Source organism: Capra hircus, chromosome 3, assembly GCF_001704415.2.
Source record: "Capra hircus breed San Clemente chromosome 3, ASM170441v1, whole genome shotgun sequence".
NCBI classification, from domain to species: Eukaryota; Metazoa; Chordata; class Mammalia; order Artiodactyla; family Bovidae; genus Capra; species Capra hircus.
The window spans coordinates 10247317-10258842 of record NC_030810.1 but is presented as its reverse complement, the minus strand read 5'-3'; positions in this window follow the sequence as shown (position 1 = coordinate 10258842).

The window sequence follows — 11526 nt, the reverse complement described above, 5'->3', positions numbered from 1 at the left end:
CAGATAGAATATTTTGGTTGTCCTGAGTAGCAATTTGTAAACTGGAGTTGAATTTTATATACAGTGTAATGGGCAAATTCTCAGATTACCTATAAGTATAAGGGAAATACTGTTGTAATTTACTATAAAATCTGCTTATCCCCTTCATTCTTAAAACTCATTACAATTTAACAAGCTCTTCACAAACCAAATTAATGTGAGGTATGTATTCAAAAGTAATTTTTTAAACTTTTTTGGTCAAGTTATATATTCAGTTGCTAAGTCATGCCCCAGCTCTGCAACCACATGGGCTGCAGCACACCAGGCTTCTCTGTCCTTCATGGTTTCCTGAAGTTTGTTCAAAAAATTCATTGATGATGCCATCCAACCTTCTCATTTTCTTGCCCTCTTGGCTTCCTAGCATCAGGGTCTTTCCCAATTTGTATCAGGTGGCCACAATATTAGAGCTTCAGCGTCAATCCTTTCAATGAATATTCAGGGTTTATTTCCTTTAGGATTGATTGGTTTGATCTTGCAGTCCAAGAGACTCTAAGAGTCTACAACAGCACCACAGTCTGAAAGAATCAATTCATTGGCACGGTTCAACTCATATGACTACTGGAAAAACAGCTTTGACTGTATGGACCTTTGTCTCTGCTTTTTAATATGTTATTTGACAAGTTGTTTAAATTTAGGCTATAGTAGGGTTAAATAAAAATCCCTGCCTTGCAAGGTGTATTGATTAGTTGCTATTTTTAAGTGTGTGTAGGGAAATGAGGGGAGCTTAAGTTGAGAACAAGCCACAAGGTTTTTAATAAATTGTGTATGAGGCATATAATGTTTTGCACACCTTCCATCTTTGATGTTAAAATGGGTTGGGAGACTTCCCCAGGGATCCAGAGTCTTAATCCATCTTGGAACTTGATTACACATGAGCAAGTGCCTGTGCTGTGAGCTGTAGTGCCCGTGTGCAGCAACAAGAGAAGCTTAAGCCGGTGCCACAGTGAAGACCTGGCACAGCCAGATTTTAGGAAGTTCCATACTTGAGGTCAAGGAGGATGAGGGGAGGACAAGACTCAGTTCGGTTCAGTTGCTCAGTTGTGTCTTTGCAACCCCATGGACTTAAGCACACCAGGTTTCCCTGGCCATCACCAACTCCCAGAGCCTGCTTAAACACATGTCCATAGAATCGGTGATGCCATCTAACCATCTCATCCTCTTCTCTTTCTCCTGCCTTCAATCTTTCCCAGCATCAGGATCTTTTCGAATGAATCAGTTCTTCGCATAAGGAGGCCAAAGTATTGAGAGTTTAAGCTTCAGCATCAGTCCTTCCAGTGAATACTCAGGATGGACCTCTAGGATGGACTGGTTGGGTCCGTTTGCAGTCCAAGAGTCCTCCAACAGCACAGCTCAAAAGCATCAATTCTTTGGCGCTCAGCTTGCTTTATAGTCCAACTCACATCCATACAGGACTGCTGGGAAATAGCTTTGACTAGATGGACCTTTTGCTGGTCTCTGCTTTTTAATATGCTGCCTAGGTCGGTCATAGCTTTTCTTCCGAGGAGCAAGGGTCTTAATTTTATGCCTGCAGTCAACATCTGCAGTGATTTTGGAGCCCAGAAAAATAGGCTCACTGTTTCTGTCCCCCCCCCCCCCCCTTACTTGCCATAAAGTGATGAGACTGAATGCCATGATCTTAGATTTCTGAATGTTGAATTTTAAGCCAGCTTTTTTACTCTTTCACCAAGAGGCTCTAGTTCTGCTTTCTTCCATAAGGGTGGTGGTATCTGCATATTTGAGGCTACTGATACTTCTCCCTGCAATCTTGATTCCAGCTTGTGCTTCATCCAGTCCAGTATTTCTCATGATGTACTCTGCATATAAGTTAACTAGGGGTGACAATATACAGCATTGATGTACTCCTTTCTCAACTTGGAACCAGTCTGTTCAGTGTCCAGTTCTTACTGTTGCTTCTTGACCTGCATAGATTTCTCAGGAGGCAGGTCAGGTGGTCTGGTATTCTGATCTCTTGAAGAATTTTCCTGTTTGTTTTTATCCACACAGTCAAATGCTTTGTCAATAAAGCAGAAGTAGATGTTTTCTGGAACTCTTCATTGATGGTCCGTTCAGTTAAGTTCAGTCGCTCAGTCACGTCCAACTCTGCGACCCCATGAATCGCAGCACACCAGGCCTTCCTGTCCTCCACCAGCTCTCGGAGTTCACTCAGACTCATGTCCATCAAGTCAGTGATGCCATCCAGCCATCTCATCCTCTGTCGTCCCCTTCTCCTGCCCCCAGTCCCTCCCAGCATCAGTCTTTTCCAGTGAGTCAACTTTTCACATAAGGTGGCCAAAGTACTGGAGCTTCAGCTTTAGCATCATTCCTTCCAAAGAAATCCCAGGACTAATCTTCAGAATGGACTGGTTTGATCTCCTTGCAGTCCAAGGGACTCTCAAGAGTCTTCTCCAACACCACAGTTCAAAAGCATCAATTCTTTGGCGCTCAGCCTTCACAGTCCAACTCACATCCATACATGACCACTGGGAAAACCATAGCCTTGATTAGGCGGACCTTAGTCGGCAAAGTAATGTCTCTGCTGATGATCCAATGGATGTTAGCAATTTGATCTCTGGTTCCTCTGCCTTTTCTAAATCCAGCTTGAACATCTGGAAGTTCACGGTTCACATACTGTTGAAGCCTGGCTTGGAGAATTTTGAGCATTACTTTGCTAGCTTGTGAGATGAGTGCAATTGTGTGGTCTGGGGAAAGACTCAAGAAATTAAAGTGCCAATAGGAAAACATCCTGTTTTTAAGAATTTAAAGATTTAACATTTAACACAGCATGGTATTCCCCAAACTAATTTACTTACCAACTAAATTGTTGAACATGTATGAATAAAATTAAACTTAGAAAATGGGTAAGTGACCTTGAGTTGGGCGAGAGATTATTAAATATGACACCGAAAACGTGTTCAACAAAAAAATGGGCATATTGGGTTTTATCACTTTCCTTCAAAGGAATATGGCAGTCCCTGGAAGTCCAGTGGTTAGGACTCCATACTTCCAATGCAGGGGCCCAGCTTCCATCCTGGTTGTGCAGCTTGGCCATGAAAAATACATGTATATACGCTGAGATACCACTTCACAGTTCAACTATAGGATGTCTGAAGATAACATGGTGTTCAGTTCAATTCAGTCGTTCATTCGTGTCCGACTCTGCGACCCCATGAACTGCAGCACGCCAGGCCTCCCTGCTCATCACCAACTCCCAGAGTCCACCCAAACCCATGTCCATAGAGTCAGTGATGCCATCCAGTCATCTCATCCCCTGTCATCCCCTTCTGCTCCTACCCTCAATCTTTTCCAGCACCCTCAATCTTTTCCAGCATCAAGGTCTTTTCAAATGAGTCAGCTCTTCGCATCAGGTGGCCAGAGTATTGGAGTTTCAGCTTCAGCATGAGTCCTTCCAATGAACACCCAGGACTGATTTCCTTTAGGATTGGTTGGATCTCCTTGCAGTCCAAGGGACTCAAGAGTCTTCAACACCACAGTTCAAAAGCATCAATTGTTCGTAATATGGTGACTAGTTCATAAACACTGTGTTATAGAATTGAAATTTACTAAGAGAGTAGAAGTTAAAATGTTTTCAAAGAAAGCAGCAGTTGATAGGTGCTTTCATAATGTATCCAGTCACAATGTACACTTTATTATACAATTATGTTTGTCAATAATACCTCAATAAAACTTGGAGAAGGAAAAGATACCACTTCACAACTACTAGATTGTCTACAGAAATGTGAAGAAATCAGAGCCCTTTTACACTATTGGGCAGAGAAGGCGATGGCACCCCACTCCAGTACTCTTGCCTGGAAAATCCCATGGATGGAGGAGCCTGGTGCGCTGCAGTCCATAGGGTCGCGAAAAGTTGGACACGACTGAGCGACTTCACTTTCGCTTTTCAGTCTCATGCATTGGAGAAGGAAATGGCAACCCACTCCAGTGTTCTTGCCTGGAGAATCCCAGGGACGGGGGAGCCTGGTGGGCTGCCATCTGTGGGGTCGCACAGAGTCGGAAATGACTGAAGCAACTTAGCAGCAGCAGCAGCATATGGTATTGGGAGTGTAAAATTGTGTAGCCATCTTGGAAAACGGTAGCAGTTCCTCAGTTGCCATATGACCTAGCAAGTCTAATAACCTGAGAGAAACAAAATCATGCTCACAAAATTTGTACATGAATGTTTATAGAATCATTCATAACAGCCAAAATGTGGAAATAAAAGTCACAGATGAATGGATAAACAAATAATGATATATCCATACTATGGAATATTAGCCATAAAAAAGAATGAAGTAGTGATATGTGCTACAACAGAAGTGAAGCCCGTCACAAAAGACTGTGTATTATATGATTCTATTTGTATAAAGTGGCCAGAACAGGGAAATCTATAAAGTAGGTTAAGTGGTTGCTTAGGACTGGGGGAAAGGTGTTGAGAAATGGGAAAGTGGGAATAAGGGTGTAATTGCTAAAGGATACAGGATTCCTTTTTGTGGTAATAAAAATATTCTAAAGTAACTAGTAATGGATGTATGTACCTGTGAGTATACTAAAAACTATTAAATCATACTTTGGAGGGAATTGGATGGTATGTGAATTACATCCCAATAAAATGGTTTAAAAAAGGACTGTTGTATAAGAAGAGGCCTGAGCAGTAGGCTGAGGTAAGATCATTTGTAGGCCATTATTAAGGATTTTGATCACAACACTTTTCTTTTGTTCTTCACAAACAGCTTGAGCAACAGGTCCTGAGATCTCAGACCCAGATTATTAAAATTGCCTCCTAAATTGTCTGACCCCTTGCCCACTGTTATCCATTTCAGTAGTTCTATTATCTAATGCTTCATAACAAACCACCCCTAAATTTAGTGACTTGGGACAACAAATTATTATGGTGTTGAGAGTTGACTGGCCTCAGCAAGGTGGACAGACACTGGAGCTTCTGTCTTCTGAAGACTGTTGGATCAAGATGGCTATTTCACTCACGTATCTGATGCCTCAGCTGAGATGGTTAGAACTTTATATTCTTTGTTTCCACAAAATAAATATGTCTCAGATCCTAAAAGCAAAAGGGACTGGTGTATGTTTTGAGGCCAGTGAGAAAGAGAATGTTCAACTCTAAGCCTGTGGTGTGGAGAGACATTTAAATGACATTCTGTGGTAGCAATTCCAACAGACTAGAAAGCCAGTCTGTGTCTGAGAAAAGGGTTTTGGATTGGGCAGTAGAAAAACACTTTGCCCTTAGCTGTAATAGACAAAAAGGAAAAGTGTTGCATGTGAGGATTCATTATTTTACTTTGTGTCTTAGGGAAACCAGCTCTTCATTTATATACTGATTTGGAACCAGGGATTGATTTTCATCAGATAAGACGGTGAATTTAACAAAGATGCACTAGCTCCACAAGGACTGCTGGATAAAATTATGAGTGAACCCAACAGGGCTCAGCGGGATAGCTTATCCTGTTCTCTTGCTGGTTTCAAACTTTAAACTATAGGGACTTCCCTGGGGGTCCAGTGGCTAAGGCTCCAAGCTTCCAACGCAAGGGCTATGGGTGTGATCCCTGGTCTGAGAAGTGAGATCCCACATGCCACACTGAAATAAATAATAACGTCATTTTTCCATTAGTCAAACCAAATTTTTCTATTCAGGGCCAAACCAGATGAAAGTAACAATACGGTTCCCTTTTATATGGAACCAAGTAATAGATATTGTAGACTTTTCTGGTGGCTCAGTGGTAAAGAATCTGCCTGCTAAGGCAGGAGACCAGGGTTCAATCCTGGGTCAGGAAGATCCCCTGGAGAAGAAAATGGCAACCCACTCCAGTATTCTTGCCTGGGAAATACCTTGAACAGAGGAGCCTGGCGGGCTACAGTCCGTGGGGTTGCAAAGAGTCAAGCACTCACTGCTTAGCAACGAAACAACAGCAACAAATAGATGTTACTCATTTTTCTTTCCTTCATTTTTACACTTTTTGGGTTCTCTGATATATGGTTGTATTATAGACTCGTATACTCTTGTCCCTCCTTGTTTTTAAATTTTTTGGTGGAATTTGATTTAATATTTTACATGAGACATTAAAAAATAATAAACCAAAGCAAATGTTATTTTTTTTTCTCACAACTTTCCTTTATGGTAGAATTTAAAATAGTATTATTTTACATTTCCCTCCCCTTTTCTCAGGCAATCATTCTTTAAGTACTGTAGATTATACTTCCTAAATATCTAATTCAAGCCCTTTTTGTATCTGCCCAAACCATCCTAATTCAGTGTCAGTATACTCCACTTGGGCTCTGCTACACTTCACCCGTCTCCCTGCCTTCATTGGCACTTGACTGCTGTCAGGTTTTTTCCCCAGAACTCTAATTTCATTTATCCTCTGTTCAGAATCCCTTTCTCTTGTACTGTGTTGGCCAGAAAGGAAAACTCTGAACGAACTTTTTGGCCAACTCAAGATGCTGAAGTTGAAACTCCTTACCAGGTCACATAAATCTATTAAGAGCCCCTTATTTAGTTACGCCTTTTGTTATGCCTGTGAAACAGTTGTTCATGCAAACTACACTATTTGTACTTCCCCAAGTGTATCTTGCGTTTTCTACCTCTTTACCTCTGTACACACTGCTCCAGCTTCCTAGAAAGACCTTCAGTTTGTCAGACTTACCAAATGGTGTCTAGTGGATCCGGCTGCTCACCAGTCAAAAGCCAATAAGCAGTCCGGGTTGGTGGAAAAGAAAGTTTGCTTTATTTCAGATGCCAGCAACTGAGGAGGTGGGGAGGGTGGTAGATGTCTGTCCAAAGGCCAACTCACTCCCCCTCTGACAAGTAGGGAGTGAGAGCCTTTCTAGACAGAAGAGGGGGCAGCTACATGCAGAAACGGCAGTCACCTCTAACAGCCACCTTCAAATCGGTCATCAGTGGCCTGACTAGCATCATTTAGGTTGTTTCAGGTACAATTCATTTTTATTTCCAGGGTCCATTTGCTCCCATTTCTTTGCAGCCAATTCTCAGAATTGTAGCAGCTCATGTCCGGGGTAGACTCTGGTCATCGTGTAATTAGCTTCTCCACTTGGTGTTTCAGTATCTGGAAGACAGCTCACAGGATGTGGCTCAGAGTATTATCTATAGCCCTTGGAAAAAGCTAAAGGCCCTGGACTAGGTTTAATGACTATAACTATTTAGTCTCCTATGACTGTTTTCCTTTGTTTCAGCAGCATTTCTCACTTCTCTGATTAAACTTGTTATTAAACTAAAGTTATCCACAGACAAAAGGCACGCAGAGGACACGGGGGAGGGGGTGGTGGCAAGGACCATAGGGTCCTGCTCCGTTTCAAGACTAGCAAATATCAACTTTCAAGATACTCTTTCCTTTTTCTTATAAAACAAAGATTTTTTTTTTTAATTTCCACAACTCAGAAGTACACACACACATGCAGACACACAAAGAAAAATGATGATTCCTTTGGTGTTCCTTTATTGTTAACCATTGGATTTATTTGTCTACATACAGTCTGTTTCATCCATTAGACCTCTGAGTGGCAGGGACCATGTCTTACTGGACTTTAAATCCTCTGTGAGAATCCTGGTGTAAAATAAATTTAAAATAACTGTATAATTATTTTATATATTATATTAGAAATAATTTCTGTTTTACCAAGACTGAGCCTGAGAGAACAAGGCTTATCCAAAGTCTCTGAACTAGTAAATGGCAGAGCTGACACTCAGATATGAAATTTTTTATTCCAGATTTGGTGTCTTATCCATTGTATCTAGGGCTTCCCTAGTGGGTCAGCAGTAAGGAATCCACCTGCAATACAGGAGCTGCAGGAGACATGGGTTCAATCCCTGGGTGAGAAGGATCCTCTGGAGGAGGGCATGGCAATCCACTCGAGTATTCTTGCCTGGAGAATCTCACTGGCAGAAGAGCCTGGTGGGCTACAGTCCACAGGGTTGCAAAGAGATGGACATGACTGAAGAGACTTACCACACATGCACACATGCCACTATATCTAAGATATGGATGATATCTTACATTTTACTCGGTCAAGGAACACTTTTTTATGGTCTACTAAAGCGAAGAAAAACTAAAGAGCCTCTTGATGAAAGTGAAAGAAAGGAGTGAGAGAGTTGGCTTAAAGCTCAACATTTAGAAAACGAAGATCATGGCATCTGGTCCCATCACTTCATGGCAAATAGATGGGGAAACAGTGGAAACAGTGGCTGACTTTATTTTGGGGGACTCCAAAATCATTGCAGATGGTGATTGCAGCCATGAAATTAAAAGATGCTTACTCCTTGGAAAGAAAGTTATGACCAACCTAGACAGCATAGTAAAAGGAGAGATATTACTTTGCCAGCAAAGGTCTGCTTAGTCAAGGCTACGGTTTTTCCTGTGGTCAGGTATGGATGTGAAAGTTGGACTATAAAGAAAGCTGAGTGCAAAAGAATTTATGCTTTTGAACTGTGGTGTTGGAGAAGACTCTTCAGAGTCCCTTGGACTGCAAGGAGATCCAACCAGTCCATCCTAAAGGAGATCAGTCCTGGGTGTTCATTGGAAGGACTGATGTTGAAGCTGAAACTCCAATACTTTGGCCACCTGATGCGAAGAGCTGACTCATTTGAAAAGACCCTGATGCTGGGAAAGATTGAGGGTAGGAGGAGAAGGGGATGACAGAGGATGAGATGGCTGGATGGCATCACCGACTCAACGGACATGAGTTTGGGTGGACTCTGGGAGTTGGTGATGGACAGGGAGGCCTGGCGTGCTGCAGTCCATGGGGTTGCAGAGTCAGACACGAAAGAGCGACTGGACTGAACTGACCTGAACGCAAAATAAGATACAGACCTTCAGAACTCACTGGCTGGCCTTTGGTCAAAACTCTGGGCTTCCACTGCAGGGACCATGGATTCAACCCCTGATTAGGGAACTAAGACCCAGCATGCTGCACGGTGTCGCTGGCCCACACCCCGCTCCAAAAAAGATACAGCCCTTGCCTTTGAGATATAATGTTTAATATGGAATTATCTTTACCGTCATGGAAGAAGAAAAAAAATATGCCTTCAATGGTTCATACTAATGAACCATTAGTAAATAATATATTGTAACCTTCAGGAAATAGACTTTTTTCATATTAGACTCCACACCTTTCTTTTGCTTTTATCCCATCTGGTAACTAGGCCATTTCTGCATGTGTTTTCCTGGAAGCTTCACACGTCACTTTACTTACTAATTCTCATTTGCCACAAGGGTCATTCTGACTTTGATATTTTTGCATGAACTCAACTTCTGCTTCACATTTTCAATTGAAATTCCGAAATGTTGAGATATATGAATTTATCATCTTCTGATTACCTTGGTTCTTTCTTTCATGATCTGGGCCGGGTACTCACTTCTTCTGCTAGCCGCTGATAGATCACTGTTCTTTTCTCCCGCTCTACTCTATGCCAACTAGCCCTAAGTGTGTGCTCAGTCGACAAGTTGTGTCTAACTCTTTGCAGCCCCATAGGTTGTAGCTCAGAGAAAGCAATGGCAACCCACTCCAGTACTCTTGCCTGGAGAATCCCATGGACAGAGGAGCCTGGCAGGGTGCAGTCCATGGGGTCGTGAAGAGTCGGACTTTCTTGGCTAGAATCCAACAGAAATTTGTATCCATCTAGCCCATTTTTCTTTTGCCAATATTGGCACCAGTACTTAGTAAACTTCAACAGTCCTGTTTCTATATCCCCAAAGCAGAATTCTCCAAATGAAGGCAAGGAAGTGGTATTCAGAGGAAAAGATAACTTCTCGACATGGAAGTACAGTAAATAGTAGAAGGGAACACAAAGTGTGGCTAGACTGACAATGAAATCAGTCGATTGGGATCCAGACCACTTTTCCCTGTAGAGAGGCATTGGTCTGAAATGCAGCCAGAGGAAGCCATTAAGTCCTGTATGGGGATATAAATAGATTTCGAAAGATTATTCTCATTCTTAAAGCCTTATATTCCAGCTTCTGAGAGTGCTTCTGAATGCTGTGTGAGAATGGAAATGTAGAATTAATATCAGAGGTTTATAGTATTACACTCTTATCGTTACCCTTTTTTTCTTGTTCAGTTCAGTTCAGTCGCTCAGTTGTGTCTGACTCTTTGCGACCCCATGAATCGCAGCACGTCAGGCCTCCCTGTCCATCACCAACTCCCAGAGTTCACTCAGACTCACGTCCATCAAGTCCGTGATGCTATCCAGCCATCTCATCCTCTGTCGTCCCCTTCTCCTCCTGCCCCCAATCCCTCCCAGCATCAGAGTCTTTTCCAATGAGTCAACTCTTTGAATGAGGTGGCCAAAGTACTGGAGTTTCAGCTTTAGCATCATTCCTTCCAAAGAAATCCCAGGGTTGATCTCCTTCAGAATAGACTGGTTGGATCTCCTTGCAGTCCAAGGGACTCTCAAGAGACTTCTCCAACACCACAGTTCAAAAACAGCTCTTCGGTGCTCAGCCTTCTTCACAGTCCAACTCTCACATCCATACATGACCACAGGAAAAACCATAGCCTTGACTAGATGGACCGTAGTCGGTAAAGCAATGTCTCTGCTTTTGAATATACTATCTAGGTTGGTCATAACTTTTCTTCCAGGGAGTAAGCGTCTCTTAATTTCATGGTTGCAATCACCATCTGCAGTGACTTTGGAGCCCCCAAAGTTAAAGTCTGACACTGTTTCCACTGTTTCCCCATCTATTTCCCATGAAGTGATGGGACCAGATGCCATGATCTTCGTTTTCTGAATGTTGAGTTTTAAGCCAACTTTTTCACTCTCCTCTTTCACTTTCATCAAGAGGCTTTTTAGCTCCTCTTCACTTTCTGCCATAAGGGTGCTGTCATCTGCATATCTGACGTTATTGACATTTCTCCCAGCAGTCTTGACTCCAGCTTGTGTGTCTTCCAGTCCAGCGTTTCTCAAGATGTACTCTGCATATAAGTTAAATAAGCAGGGTGACAATATACAGCCTTGATGTATCCTTTTCCTATTTGGAACCAGTCTGTTGTTCCATGTCCAGTTCTAACTGTTGCTTCCTGACCTGCATACAGATTTCTCAAGAGGCAGGTCAGGTGGTCTGGTATTCCCATCTCTTTCAGAATTTTCCACAGTTGATTGTGATCCACACAGTCAAAGGCTTTGGCATAGTCAATAAAGCAGAAATAGATGTTTTTCTGGAACTCTCTTGCTTTTTCCATGATCCAGCGGATGTTGGCAATTTGATCTCTGGTTCCTCTGCCTTTTCTAAAACCAGCTTGAACATCTGGAGGTTCATGGTTCACGTATTGCTGAAGCCTGGCTGGGAGAATTTTGAGCATTACTTTACTAGCCTGTGAGATGAGTGCAATTGTGTGGTAGTTTGAGCATTCTTTGGCATTGCCTTTCTTTGGGATTGGAATGAAAACTGACCTTTTCCAGCCCTGTGGCCACTGCTGAGTTTTCCAAACTTGCTGGCATATTGAATGCAGCACTTTCACAGCATC